A 14,953-nucleotide genomic window follows, 5' to 3' on the forward strand; every position below is an offset into this window, starting at 1 on the left:
TAAAGGCTTCCTTTAAAAGGTAAATTTTTAAACTTATTTTGATGGAATTTAGAGAAGCGTCTCCCTCCTAATTGGTTTGGAAGTTTGTAGGCATTATTTATTGTGTCTTCCCAAGTAGCCTAGAGTGTTACACTAAGTATATATTTAATTCATATTTGTTGAAGTAATTATTGACTTTTTTTCTTATTAAACCTTTATTCTGTTGTTTACTGTGTCCTATTTACACCTGTCTCAAACTGTGTGTGGAGGAGAGTGACAAAGTGACAGAGAGGAAACTTATGATTTGTTCAGACCTATGTTCTTCTAAGGGTGATGTAGTCTGGTAGTAAACCAACTTTATTATTAATAATACTATATATATATATATATATATATATATACAATAATAGGAACTATCAAACTATATTCATTAATAATACAATATTGAAAATATTGAAAATACAATAATTCAAATATTCAATATTAATACAATAATCGGAACTATTTAAATGATTCAAGTTTTTACCTTAGTGTGTCTCTGAAGATTAGATGTTCATTATAATATTAATTTAAACTCAAACAATGTTAAAGTTGAAAATTCTAACTCACATTCCAGGAATTCTTAACCTCCCCTACCCTTTTCAAAATGTCTATTGATTAACTGACATTTCTGGTGTCATAGTGATGAGACCCCAACCCTCTCTACTCTGAGTTTATTGAACCCCCAACACTTTAGTTTTGAAAAAAAAACATGTTTTGAACAACTTGTTTACAATCCTTGGGTATCTGGTAACAAGAAGATTTTCATCCTGCCTGAAATCCCTTCAAGAATCTTAAGGCCAGGTGCCCCCCATCACATTCTTGCACCTGTAGATAACATTTTTGTTTTATTTAAGGAACCTGCCCTTATTACTTAGAGCTGGTGCCTCTCCCAGCTTAGCCCACAGTGCTTTAGTGTCCAGCTTGCCTCTAACCCTCAGGGCTAGAGTCTCCAACTAGCCTACTATACCTCAGAGTCATGCATTAAAAGCTAACTTGATAGATAATCTGAATTAATGAAACTCTTTCACAATACATCTCTGTGCCAAAGTCTTATCAGTAGATCCTTTTGCAGGCTATTGAAGTCTTGAGTCACTTCTCAGAATTATACATCTATCTATCTATCCCTCATCCTTTCTATCTATCTATCTATCTAATCTATATCTAAGGATATATATATATATGTATAAATTTATATAAATTATATTGGAATAAAGATATTTATTTTAACACCCAAAGTCAAGGACTCAATAAAATCTTTCCATGAACCACTGAGGAGTCTCAGACTTAAGAATTACCCTTTTCAAGCTCAATAACAACACACACACAAACACACAATTTGGATGTAATCTACAAAAGGAACTTAAACTCAGAGAGTATATATATATTTGCTTATATGTGTAGTCAAACATATGAATGTATATGTCTGTATGAAATGTCTGTAACACTGTCATAAATTCCTTCTTAATTTTCTTAAACCATGCTATACAGATACTTCTAAATATTTTATTAATTTTGAACTGAAGAACAGCAAAACTAGCCCATGTAAAAAGTCTAGCCTCTATCCATTAAGAACATATTTATATTTTGCTCAATATATTATACTAATATTATACTTAATAAGATAACAATATTACATAACAAAAAAGACACATTAATAGGAATATCCTAGATATGATGAGATCTTGAAGTTCAAAATACTCTCCATTAGTGATCTTCCTTTACCAAACTATTGACTGTGTTTTCATAATTTTCTTGTATCACTCTCATTTTTTTCCACCAATTACTCATCCACTTCTTTTAGTTGATTTTTAAAATTCCTTTTGAACACTTGGGTTTGAGACCAATTCACATTTTTCTCTGAAGTTTTACATATAGCTGCTTTGATCTCATTATCTTCTGAGTTTGTAGTTTGATCTTCTCTGTCACCATAATAACTTTCCTATAGTTAGGTCCTTTTATTACTATTGTTTGCTTATGTTCTCAACCTATTTCTTGACATTGAACTTTATATTAAAGTTGAAACCTGCTCCTGAGGGAGAATGGACACTTCCAAGCTTCAGTTATTCCTGATGCTGTTTTTAGTACTAGTTGTGGGGGGTGGTTCCCACATATTTTCAAGTTTTCAGGTACTTCTAGTGTGGTATGATTTAAGGAAATGTGAGGCCAGTCCTCTCCTGACTTGTGCCCTCATCTGTGAGCTACCAAAAGCACTTCCCTGCTCCCCTGTAGTGTCAAGTGCCTGGTACTTTCCTTATGGCTCTGGAATTGTGATTGAGTAGTCTTAAATCCTCTGGTTGCTCTTTTCTGCCTTTAACATCAGAGCGAGGTCACTGCTCCCTCATGAGTAACCATGAGCACTTTTCTCCCCCTTGGAACTGTGATCAGAATCCCTGCTCTGCAAGCACTAGTACTTCTCTTTGCCTTGAGTCTGCAATCCAGAATCATATATAACAGGGTCCTCCACCCAGGGGCCCTGTAATTTCCTTTTGACTACTTATCTGACCCCTTTACTGTCTGTGGGTTGAGAGCTTCCCAAGTGGCTGAAATATCTGATGCAGATACTCCTAAGACATGCCACTGGCTTGCATGGGCAGGACCTGTAATATATTTTGTTCCAGGTTCACCCAGAACCCCAGTGAGACAGACTTTCTTCTGATAACTTCCTAAGTAATCTTGGACTAGGAAATTGTTTTATACCAACCTTTTTATTACTTCTGCATTTCCAGAATTCTATTTGAGGCATCATTTTAAAGTTGTTTAGAGGGGAATTTTGGAGAATTCAGGTGAGTCCCTACCTTGACTTTGCCATCTTGGCTCCACCACTTCCCTTAGTGATCCAATCCAGACCAAACTTTAGTGGGAATCCCCCTTAGAACATCTTTGACATGTGGTCATCATAACTTCCATTAAGTTCCCTTATTCTGGCAGTGTTCCTCTGAAGATCATGAAATTTGTCAATGTTTTTCTTAAAATGTGAATCCCATAACTAAACACAAACTATGGGTGTAGTTGATCAGGACAGAACACAGTGAGAATGCCTCTCTCAAGAGCCTACTGTGTCCCAAGCTCTGTGCTGTGTTGAGCATACAAATAAGAAAAAGAAAGACTTTGTAAAGAAGCTTACATTCTAGTGGGACAAGACAGCTCACAAAAGAAAGCTGAAAAGTTGAGGATTAGAGAACCATCAAAACCAAGCTGAACTGATGGAAGATGGAGAGTTACTTTTAAAGTTCTGAGCTCTCTATAAAGGAAGACTTTGGGAGGAAGTCAATGCTCCTTCTCAATCAGAGGGGAGAGGTGGCTGAAGGACCTGAGAAGATCCTGAATATCAAAAACTGAGTCAATCTGAATGGTGATGAGATTTCAGGTGATCAATTTATTCTGAGATATTTTATAGAGTCAAAATAAAGCTTGTACACTAAGATTGACTAAGCTTTTTAGCTTGTATGCCACATTGCTGACTTACTGATACTGAGGACACAATCCACTTAGATCTTTTCACATATGAGATTTTTTTATTCTAACTGCCCTATAGCAATATTCCCTTTCCCCCTAAAATCCATACTATTTCACAATTCTTTAAATATAGAACATATCAGTCAAGCTACATGTGAAGGATTATATTTTTTTTTCTTTATCATGATTCAATAAAAACCTTGACTTTAATGTCCTTGAGAGCAGGGATAAGGTCTTTGTTTTTGCTTTGTGTGTGTATTGGAGGAAGGATTGATGGGTGGGGCAGGGGGAGTCTAGGGGGTTTCTTTGTATCTCTCATGCTTATCACAGAGCACAGTGAATAGTAAGTGTTTAATAAATATAAGTGGCTGACCCTTATGATATCCAGGCAATACTTTTACTCAACTCTAATTATGATTACTGCCTTAAAATATGCTATGAGCAAACATATCAAAAAGGAATTAGGCTTAGTTGTCTAGTTCCATAGAGCAGAAGTGGGGATAAAGGGTTCCCATTGCAGGGAGGCAGATTTTGATGTCCTTTAAAGGGGAACTCACCAAATGGAATTGTTTCAAAATGGGATAGCTTGTGGCAGCTAGGTGATACAGTGGATAGAGCACCGGCCCTGGAGTCATCAGTACCTGAGTTAAAATTCAGCCCCAGACATTTAATCATTACCTAGTTGTGTGGCCTTGGGCAAGCCATTTAACCCCATTGCCTTGCAAAAAAAACAACAAAAACTAAAAAATATGGGATAGGTTGCTTTACATAAGGTAGTGAGCTCCCTGTCCTTTTTCGCAGGGCTAATTTCTGTACTAAGTTGGAGGTTGAACTTCTGTTTCTAAAATTTTTTGATTCTGAAACTATGACAAGGTGATCTGTGGGGTTATAGTTGCTTATAAATTTCAATTTATACATTCCTTAGTATGTTCAAATTATTTTAATTTTTTTAATGGAGCTAATTCTTGGTATTTTTTTTGACAGATCCCTTAATATCCATTGAGGATGTAAAATAAATGGAAATTGCATTGTGTCATACATTCCTGAAATTGCTTTTAATCAAAGGAAGATGTTCAATTAGGAGTCAGTTTAGAAAAAATAAAAGGAACCCGCCAGGATGTTTTGGTGTTACTCTCTTTTTAGTGTGCCAAAAAAAAATTTGAAGATTGGTATGAATTTGGAGGTAGTGCAATTAGGTACTCCTGAAAACATCTGCTCTCCTTATTTCATTGAGGTAGTAATTATACATCTGTACTAGTTTAAATATTCACACTATGCTAAACTTTCTATGGAATAATATTCATCATAGCTTAGGAAAAATTTATTGATACTATGGAAAGTTTTATTAAAAAGGAACATTATTATTTCTTGGAAAACATCTCCCCATAACCTTCAGTAATTCCATTTCTAAGTAAAGCTAAATTTCATTTCATATATTTATTTATTTATTTGTTTGTTTATTTTGCAAGGCAATGGGGTTAAGAGTAAAATTACATTTTAAATGGCCATGGAGATTAAATAGAGCAATGACATTATTATTTGAAAGAATAAAAGCAAATAATTAAAACACATTCTTTTTGTAGCTTGTTGGCTTCATTTTATTCTGACCTTTAACTTGTAGTTTTAGAGCTGAAATGCATGCTAAAGGTCATTTAATTTGATCCTCTTATTTTATAAATGATGAAATTAAAACCTACAGTTAAGTGATTTACCTCAGATCATATTATTATTAAATGGTAAAGTTCAGATTTGAATTCAAATCCTTTGATTCTTAATATAGTAATTTATTGTGCTAAATTGCTTCCACAAATTCTGGGAATTTTCATAACATAATACCATCATTTTAGAGTCAGAATGCACAATTCAGATCATAGAGTCCAAATCCTTCATTTTATTTATGAAAAAGAGGCCATATCTTCTGTTTCCAAATTCAAGATTCTTTCTGCTCTACCAGGCCACTTTCTCAAATCATACCAACTTTTAATAATATTTGATATATTTAGATTACTTTCCCCACACCATTAAAAAATAAAAACATTTGAAATACATTTAAGGTTAGATGCTCTGATGCACACTATATTAAGAGAACTAAGCAAGAAAAAGCACTGATGCAGCAAAACATTTAATAAGGATAGGAAAAAATAACAAAGTGATAGAAAACAAGATCAGTTAATTTCCAGATACGTTCTTTTCTTTCTCTTCTTTCCCTTTTAATCCTGTTCTTGCCTCCCCAATATCTATACCATGCTGTCTCTTCTTTGAAGTTCCTTCAGTGCTTCAGGTCTTCTTACCCTGGAAAAAATACAACTCTCAACATGGAACATCTCCTTGTAAGATTGGTACTCTTCACCTATTGGTTATGTCCTCCTGGAACCTCTATTTGATAGAGGAACCAAAGCCCACCTCATTTCCCTCCTCTGTTACTGACTCCAGACTTCAAAATCTGTGCCAGGTACCTTCAATCCTCCCCTTTTCAAGTTTCCATTTTCATCTTCCTTTTGTGTATTGTTTTCTCTTATTAGAATGGAAGCTCTTTGAGGGCAGGGCTCTCTTTTTTGCTAGCATTCATATCCTCAGTACATAACAGAATTCTGAATACATATTAAACAGCTAGTAAACTTCCTTCATTCCTTCCTTCTTTTTTTTTTTCTTTTGCACTATACTAACACATAGTACTAAATAATAAATAGTATTATGTTTATGATTTCCACTAAAATCTGCATTTCTAGTGTGGTAAGTAAAAGGCTCAGTCTATTTCTGTACAGGGATCCTAAGACTGAAAAAAGTAGGTATAGTATCTAGAATTATCTTCTTCCCTTGTTTGACTTTTTAGATGTATCTATTTTGAAATATGTCTCTTACCATAATGCCTTTCGACCATGTTTCTATGTAGGTTCTAATTTGACTTTCTTCAGGTGCTACTCATCATTTACATGATAGGCTTCCACTTTTTCCACGCTCTCTGGTTTATCTCTTCTTTGTACATAGTCATAAATGCAACAGAATACACTAGTCTACCTTTCTGAGAGGACTAAAGAAAAGTTAGTTCCTGGTCATTTCATCGAGAGGAGGCAAAAAAGTTTTTCTCAGTTTCATCAGGAAGGGGAAAAAGGAAAAACAGGCATAACTCAGAAATATTATAGGTTCAGTTACAGACTACTAAAATAAAGTGAATATTGCAATAAAGCAAGTGACATGAATGTTTTTGGATTCTCGGTACATATAGAAGTTATGTTAACACTATATTATAGTCTAGTAAGTATATAATAGTAGTGCTTCTAAAAAGCCAATGTACACATATTAATTAAGAATACTATATTGCTTAAAAATCGCTAACTATCATCTGAACTTCCAGGAAGTTGTATTCTTTTTTCTGGTATTAAAGTCTTGCCTCAAAATTTATGGTTGTTGAATAATCAATATCGTGGTCTTTGAAGGTTGGAATGGCTATAGCAGTTTTAAGAAATGAGATAATGCAGTTTGATACATCAATTGTCTTTTCCTTTCATGAAAGTTTACCCCATTATAGTAGAAATAAATTTTATTTCAAGATTGGAATCAATCTATCTAGCTGCCATTGCTTTTATCAACAATATTCTCCAATACTGTTGTGTCTCAGGAAGGGGAAGACTAAGGAAAAGGAGACAGAAGACACACACACACATGCAACATTTATTAAGTTCACCATAATATATAGACACAGTTTGTGGCACCCCAAAACAATAACAATAATCATCAAAAAGCATCTATCACAAATATAATAATAATATTAATAATAAAAATGTTTGAAATGTTGGGGGAATTACCAAAATATAACACAAATGGGATGATTTTAATTCTTTAACCTCAGGATTATGTAGTGATTAATTATCTGTGTGATAATTGGGCATCATTGTGGCACTGTGGTGGCACTGAGCTCTTGAAGATTATAGTAGCAGTGTAAGTACTATCAGATTCCACCATAATTTGCACATAGTTCAGGCAATAAACTACCTTAAATTTCATATTTATCTACCAGCTAAGCATGCACAATTGCACTGTTTGACATTTTTTTGATTTTCAAATGTATACTGCTTATAGAAAATAGGTGGAAAAAGTGGGCAGATGGTACTAGTAATTATGAAGTTTTAATTTTTATTTAAATAAATAAATTTATATAAATATATTTAAATTGTTATTTCATATAAAAATGAAATTAACTGTGGTGCTGTAAGTGTGAGATTCTTGTATAGTGAGTGAAAGTACAATTATAATAATTTTGCAATTTTTGCTATAAATAAAACATACCAAAAATACAACAGGAAGATTTAACTAAATGGAAGCATGTTACATAGATTCTGTTTGGAGAGGTAACTGAAGATGTTAGCAGATTCAGTTTTATCTTAAGCTCAAAGGAAGATTTCATGGAACATTTGTTTGTTTCGAATACTGTAGTGCTCATGCTAAGAAACTGCTTACAATTATATGCCTTCAAGAACTCTTGAAGAGTATGAAGAGCAGATAAATCTTACAAAGAGTTGTGACATTCCAAATTAGCTCTTTTTATACTTGATGGAAATAGGTAGGATATAAAATATGACAGGAGTAAGGAATAAATGAAAACAAAGATTTGATAAGTATATAGAGTCTGATAGTTGACTATCTAGAATACTTGTAGGACAAAGACTTGGGAGATAAACAGAATCTCCAGGTATGATCAAGATGAAGTGCAAACAAAAGAAAATGAGATAGAGTAGTCAAACAGTTAGAAGGAAAATCAAGAGAAATCAGGGTCATGAAAACCTAAAGAATTGAGAAAGTATTAAAAGGAAGGTGAGCAGTAGTGTCAAAGGCTGTTGAGAGGTCAAGAAGGATGAATGTTAAAAAAAAAGACATTAGATGATGCATTTAAGATATCACTGATAACTTTGGAGAGATCAATTTTGTTTGATTTATAATATCAGAAGGCAATTATAGACTTAAGAAGAGAGTGAAAATAAAGGCATCCGAAGGAATTCATTATGGATTCTCTTTCCAAGAATCCATGGATCCAATCACAAAAGCAAAGAGATATGGGACAATAGCTAGCAGAATAGAAGAATCAAGGGACATTTTTTTTTTGAGGATGAAGGAGAAATGAATATGTTTATTGGCAGTTAGGAATTATGAAAGCCTTGGTAAATTGGCATACATCAATCTGATATACTCCCTCCCCACTTGCTTATGAAAAGTTGATTGAATATGAAATGAAATAAAGCAAACATAATATGTTGTTTTGGAAATTTTTGAAGCTTGGAGTACTGGTCTGATCATATCATGATAGACCTGAGAAAATTATGGGAGATGAGAGTAGGGAATATCTTGCCTCAAGTTGTAACTATGATTGGAGGACATTACTCAATGACACCAATATTTCACAGTTGACACCATATACATTTTCATTCTGAGTCTTCATGGATCTGATTAAGGGTAGTGGCCTCAAAACTGGAAGCCATGGTTTTATTTTTTGCATCCAAATATCCGGAGACTGAAGTTGCACCCCAAAAGAACCATCTTTAAATGTGTCCCCCAGATTTAGTTCACATGAATATGATGAAAGAGTTGGAATAAAAATTGTGAGGACATCAATTATCTCTGATAGCTAATTTCCCTCCAGAAGAGGTCAGGATGTTGAAAGGAACAAATGGATCAGAAAATTTCTAATTGAATGAAAATGAAGTAGTGCCAAATTTTGGTTGTATAAAACTAAGCTGTAAAGGTTGGCTAACCTGGTGCTAATTATTATTACAAAATAATAGGGCTTTGATGGGCTCTACTGATTTCCCTGTTATTCATTTCAGGGTAAGGTGGACATTAGTATGTATTGTGATCCTTCAGATTCAATACTCATTTTAGCTTCTTTTATGATGAGGCAGATTAACTCTATTTCATTTGCTTCTATTGTATCCCCTTGATAGGAGCAGCTGCAGGACCAATTTGGTCAATGCAGAGATAAAGGTAATTTACATATTGATGAATTCTAAGAAAAGAACTTAGTTTTAGTTATAATCACTAGAGAATAGACAGTATCCTCTTTTACTCCTACACTTTTAATTCTCCAAATGTTTATTAAAATGAATATAAATACATGTTTTCTTAAAGTATGCCATTGATTCTTTTCATAAGGCAATAATTGTCTGTTGTTATTAATCAGCTGTTCAGCTGGTGTCCTACTCTTCACAAATCCATGAACCATGATGTCCTTGGGGTTTACTTGGCAAAGATGCAAGAATGGTTTGCCATTTTTCTTCTCTAGTGGATTAAATCAAAAAGAGATTAAGTGACCTGCTCAGTTAGTGAGTATCTGAGATCAAATTTGAAGTCAGGTCTTCCTGATAGTAGACCTAGTGCTCTATCCAGTGAACCATCTAGTTGTTTCAATAATCGTTTCTCACATCTATATACTGCTGTACTAATAAAAGTTACTTTTGTTTACATTGTGACATTCAATATTCATACAAACCTTGTAAACTTGAAATGACAGGTGTTTTAATTCATTTTTCCAATTGAAGCTTAGGGAGATTAAGTGACTTAAGCTCAGGTCATTGAATTCTTTTTTTTTTTTTTTTAGTTTTTTTGCAAGGGAATGTATTCGGTGGCTTGCTCAAGGCCACACAACTAGGTCATTATTAAGTATCTGAGGCCGAATTTGAACTCAGGTACTCCTGACTCTAGGGCTGGTGCTCTATCCACTGTGTCACCTAGCCACCCCAGGTCATCTAATTCTAAAAGTGATAGTTTTTCCATGATACTGTCATGACAGGATTGTCATATTTACCTTCAAAGTAGGATTGCTTTTTTAAGAGAATCAAAGTTGTCTAAAAGTTACTTTTACAGAGAGGAGAGCATAATAACTCTTTAACTAATGCATATTGGCTGATTTGTTTTTTTGGAGGGGAGGGGATAATATAGTAGTACATACCTTTATAGGAAAGTCCCAGCATGGAAAATTCTTTCTCTGTAGAGAGACAATTCAGCAGTACTAAATAGTTTTAGAAATTTGTATATACACACATGTGTACATGCTTATATATATATATATATATATATATATATATGCATATACACATACATATTCATAAATTCTACATTTATGCAGCTAGATGACACATTGGATAGAGTCTCAGACCTGCAGCTAAGAAAACCTAAGTCAAAATTACTAGCTACATGGCTCAAGGGAAGTCACTTAACCCTATTTGCCTCAGTTTCCATTTCTGTAAAGTGAGCTGGAGAAAGAAATGGCACACAACTGCAGCATCAATGTCAAAGAAACTCCGAAAATGGTCATAAAGAGTCAGATATGACTGAACAACACCTTTATATATTTACTATATTTCTTGGTTGATTGACAAAAAGTAAGTTGTATATATTACACCATTAAACTTCTGAATTAAAAAGGAATTTAAGCCTCAAAAGATATGTAAGGAAAACTTCATGCTGCAAAGGAGAACTAAGGCTATTAGCATGATATTAAAACCTTTAAAAAGTCTTTTAAGGTCCCTTTTCCACTAAAGTTTTATGGGATGGTTTTATCAAAGAATGACGCTGAGTCCTATAGGGATATGCTAGTCAAGGGCAAATTCCAACTAAGCCTATAAAAGTAGAACTTAGTTGTGTCCTCACCCAGGTATTGCATGTCAATTATTCAAGCACAATTACCTCTGAATTAAAAGAGCTGGCATATGTGATATATTGGCAATAGCACTTCAAGTATTCTACTAGCTAAAGCATCCACTAGTTATAGTCTATGTCATGGGATAAAATTATTTCGCTTAAATATACTATTTTGGAGTATGGAAGTTCTAGACTATCACTCTTGTTCTTCCCAGCTTTAATGGAGTAGAACCGAGTATAGAAAAGAGAAAGCAGAGATGAAATAACTTTGAAATACCTATAAAGTGATACCAGCTGCTAGGGAAATATTCCATTCTTCTGTTGCTAAGGTAAGGAAGAGATTTCAGTGAGGAGTACTATCCTTGTTTTACTAAAGGGGAGATGGAATATATCTTTAGTCTTTTCTTCCCTCACCCCTCTCCAAGGTAGACTTTTATTCTTTCCAGCAGGGGAAGGAGGTTGGATTCAGAGGCTGCTCTCCTCAGAGAATAGGAATAACAGGCTAAAAATATTCTATCTGCTCTTTTAAATATTGTTCATCTATGAGAATATGACTGGATTCCATCTAACTTCTTATTGTATTTCCTTTGGGGGGGAAAAGGAAACTCCAAAATCTTTATCTATGATGACTCCTTCCACCTACTTCTAGTTCCACAATGAACACACATAGCAAACAGAGAAAGAAATTCATTTATCTAAATCAGAGGAAAACAGAAATAAGAAATCAGCTAAGTGTAGAAGAGAGCACCAAGCCTGGGGTCAGGAACGCCTGAGTTCAAATCTTGCCTGAGATACTGACTAACTATATGACTCTTGGTATATAGATCCTCATCTGGAAAATGAACTGGTGAATGAAGTTTCAAACCCTCCAGTATCTTTGCAAAGAAAATCCTAAATGAAGAACTGAATATAACTGAATTGAATGAACATTAATAACAACATACATAGAATATATATATATATATATATCTATATCTATCTATCTATCTATCTATCTATCTATCTATCTATCTATCTATATATATATATGTATATATGATGGGGACTGTCAGTTCCTCTCATGACTTTTAAGTCTTCCTTCAGCAGCCACAAGTGGGGTTAGTCTTTTTCATCTTGTGTCTCAAAAGTGGAAACTAACCCTATGCTTGAAGAAAACTCTTGCTTGGAGAGTCTCCAAAGGGTAAATCCTGCTTGAAGAGTCTTGAAAGGGTTCTTGGGCCTCACTTCTTTTAACTCCTCCTTGCTCCTCATATAAGGCAAAGCATTTATCTCCATTAGTAAGAGTAGTTCCCCATATTAATGGTTCTTGGGACAGAGATTATAGTAAGAATCTGAAAGGGTAAGTTTATTAGCAGGACTCTGCAGAAGTATATGATCTTAATAGACTCTAACACCCCTCATCTTACCACTCTTCTAACTTTTTAAAGAATAATCATTGTTTCTGACATTTTCAGTGGTGCTTTTAAAAAAATTTTTGTAATTTACTTGGCATAGCCCTAATATTTCTTTGTTTTATATATATATATATCTGTAATATATAGCTCATGTAGAGAATTCCAATGAGAAAATTTGATCTATCAATGCAGATCAAGGTCACTTTTCTTATTTATAGACTGAGTTACATAGGCCAATAAGAATTCCAATATCTAATAGTTGTGTGTCCCAGGACATCCTGTGACATATATGGGAGGGTGAAATCCTTCATAATAAACCTATGACTTATTTTTCCCCTCATTGATGATCACTTTTGCTTTGTTTTCAAAGAGTATGTCAAAGAATGAGTTTTTAAGTTTTTATCAAATTATCTAAGGTATTATCAACCAGTCAACTAGCATTTATTAAATGCTTGCTATGAATCAGATACTGAACTAATAACTGGGAATATACATGCAAGCAAAGAATGTAAGCAAAAATACTTATATTCCAAAAGGGAAAGAAAAAGATAAAAGGAAGCTAAAAATTTGTGGGCAGGTAAAGGTTGAGGGGGATGGTGGATGAAATCCACAGTATAGCAGGGATGAAGATATGACTAACTTGGGCACTCTCCATAAATGGAGGTTCTTGGAGAAGTCACTCAGTCAGAGAGAAGTGATATGGGGTAGAGGATACCTCCTTGTTGTGATTTCCAGGAGAAATCATAACATTCTATCTGGACCTTTTCCCTCATTCTTTTCTCACTCTTTTAGGTCCACGGTAGAGGAGGATTAGAGAGCAACCTGGAGAGGTGAGGAGCTATTACTATATTCCTTCTCCTCAAGGAGGTCAGAAAACTCATCTCTCTGACATTTCATTCATCTATAGTATTTAATGAGTTTTTCTGCTTTTTATCTCAGAAAGAGCTATAATGAGTAGACCTTTTTTCTTCTTCATGTAATTCTCAGTGAGTTAGAATAACCTTTTCAAATGTAGAACTGCTTTTCCCCTAATCTAAGAAATAAACATCCTACAACTAGGGTTTTTGACACACTAAATGATGTCTTTAACTTGGGTACAAATGAATTTGTTCCATGATCTTTGTCTCTGTGATAGAAGCATTTCCACTTGCTATTGTGAAATGTATTTAATGTCTTATTTTTAATTCCTCAAGGACAGTAAATTCCATTTTGTATTGACTCGATATACATCAAGGAAAATCTGTAAAAAAAATCTGTAAAATAATGTAAAAAACCATTTATAAAATGCATTGGGAGGTAGGAAGAATATTGCTCCGATTTCATCCCATGTCCTTGAGGACACCAGTAACCCCATCCCTCTGACTCATCACCTCTCATAGAAACTTGCTCTTATTTCTTCCCTTTGTTACAGACCTTTTCTAAGTTCTTGGTTATATCTTTTTTTTAACTTTATAAATTCCTCCTTGTTAAACTTCATGTCTTCAGTCTCTTTACAACTAACAGATTCAAAGGATTTTAGCCATTTAGTCTTGACATAATAGAAAATTAAATCTGTATATCTGATAAATGATCTTCTAAAATCTACTCAAAGGACTCCAGAGAGAGGGGGTGTTCTTCATTACTTCCTGAGATAGCCCATTCCATTTTTGGACAGATATACATACTTTTTCATGTATTTTTAAAATCATAATTTCAGAGATTTTCAAGCTTAATGGGATTCTGGATTATAGGGATATAAATCATTAAATCACCCTTCCTTCCATTTTACAGATAAGAAATCTGAGGGACATAGAGATTAAATGACTTGCTCAGGGTCATAGAACTAGGAAGCATCTCAGGCAGAATTTAACTCTGGTCTTCTTAACTCCAAAGTTCTATCTCATGTACCTCTATCACCCATGTATTGTTAGGAAGTTTTATTTTGTCACCTCTCTCCATCTACAAATACTTAAATTTGCCTCTTTACAACTTCTACTTATTACTCCTATTTCTGTCCCCTGGGATCACATAGAACCAGATTATTTCTTCTCCCAAGTGACAACTTTTCAGATTCTTGAGGACGACTACCATATCCCACTGAGTGCTCTCTTCTCTAAGCTAAACACACTCAATTCCTTCAAGTAATCATGATACTTTTTTACATCATTATTGACTTCCCTTTAAGTTCCCCTTTGGGTGATTGTCCTTAGCTAAGATGCTCAGGAATGAACTCAAAACTCCAAATGCAGTTAGACAGAAGAATTTACTAGGACTATTATTTCCTCATTCTAAGGAAAGCTAGATATTCTCATATAATTTTCTTGTGTATCTTTACAATCGATCCCGTATTAGCATTTTTATTATGTCCATAAGAAATAACTTTGGTACAAAATACCAAAGCAAAATAAAATTGGATAACTTTGCTATCTCTCAGTTAGCTTTGTCTCATCTGCCTTGAAAGTGTACCTATC

Source organism: Macrotis lagotis, chromosome 5 (genome assembly GCF_037893015.1).
Source record: "Macrotis lagotis isolate mMagLag1 chromosome 5, bilby.v1.9.chrom.fasta, whole genome shotgun sequence".
Lineage (NCBI taxonomy): Eukaryota > Metazoa > Chordata > Mammalia > Peramelemorphia > Peramelidae > Macrotis > Macrotis lagotis.